The 1281-nt window shown below is 43.8% G+C and overlaps 1 protein-coding gene across 1 annotated transcript in view; it reads left to right on the top strand.

Annotated features, from left to right (window-relative positions):
- Positions 1-255: 255 nt before the first annotated feature.
- LOC118408611 (translation initiation factor IF-2-like) overlaps positions 256-1281 on the top strand; it is a 3088-nt gene continuing 2062 nt past the window's right edge. The window contains exon 1 of the mRNA XM_035809429.1: positions 256-381. The gene's annotated coding sequence lies outside the window, so the exon portion shown is untranslated. The remainder of the gene's footprint in view (positions 382-1281) is intronic.

Genomic DNA, 1281 nt, shown 5'->3' with positions numbered 1-1281 from the left:
ATTTTCACCTGAGTAAAGTGAGGAAAGTCGTGTATAGTGCCTTTCCCATGGACACAAGATCGGTGACACGCTGCTGGATTCGAACCCACAACCTCTCGGTCACGGGCCGAACACACTGCCGCTGCGCTACGCGGTCCCACACTGATGGATGGCACTGTCCGTGACGCCTGCACCAGGTAGGTAGATCCCGCCCTTAAGACAGGAATGCGCTTGACCAGGTACACTGACGTCGGCGCCAACTAGAGATCGGAACAGATGACCCACAGTACCGCCACGGGAAGGCTCATTTTGTCGACGCGTCGCTCAAATTGTGGGGTTTGTTGATCAGGAGTCAGCTGCAGACCAACGACATCAACACTTTGCAAGAGAGTACCTAACTCAGTAAGTGAACTTTGATATTCTGTTTCGTCCCTTCCGTTACTTTCTTCATTATCATTTAAGGTATATCTCTAAAAGTAGACGTCGTGAAAGTTTTAAACGAAAGATTCGAGGAGATTTGTAAATATTGGTTCATTCTTGTCTTCCACTTTGATGTTTTGCCGTCCTTATCAAAATGTCCTTATCAAAACCACTTTAGCTGTCTTTGTTATCCTGCTAACTCATACACTTTATTTCTGACTAACGACATACCAAGGGAAACGAAAAGGCCAAATAGCCTTGAGGTTGACCATGCGTCGTTTTCATGATTATATTTCTTGGGACAGTTGGACGTTGGGAGACAGTTTTCCATGATATAGTCAGTACACTCTTTTTTTAGATATCTTGTGAGGTCGAAACGAACTACATAAATTTTCATTGTTTTCTTAAACTTTCACGGTTAGCCTTTGTATACATATGTCTACATAATAACCCTTTATTCAACTGTTGTTGAGGAATCTGGACCATGTTCTAAATACTCAAACACCTCAGCCGTTTGTAGTATAGTCAAGATGTGTTTTCTAGTCAGAATTGTGGCTTTGGAATCGACGCCCTTCTAGAAAAAAAAAGAATCCATTTGACGTTTCAATGCAAAGACTGTTTCATGTACATGGAGGCCACTAGTCTTGTGTAAGTGCAAGAAGTCAAGCCAAGTTAAGAAGTGCACTATACAGCTTAAAGTCCTTAAAATGTTCGCGGTGGATTTATTTTCGCGGTTTTAGCGCTTATACCCCCCTCACATTAGGCGCGATTCGATCGGACGACGAGTCTGCGAGCTCTAAATTACGAAGAGGCATGACCCTGACGGGAAGGGGGAACTCTGCCATTTCTTCGTCGGCATCAAAATGGGAATTTGGCTCTTGA

Source organism: Branchiostoma floridae, unplaced genomic scaffold (genome assembly GCF_000003815.2).
Source record: "Branchiostoma floridae strain S238N-H82 unplaced genomic scaffold, Bfl_VNyyK Sc7u5tJ_218, whole genome shotgun sequence".
Classification (NCBI taxonomy): Eukaryota; Metazoa; Chordata; class Leptocardii; order Amphioxiformes; family Branchiostomatidae; genus Branchiostoma; species Branchiostoma floridae.
Note: the sequence above shows the minus strand (reverse complement) of the source record. Positions and strands in the feature narration are given on the sequence as shown.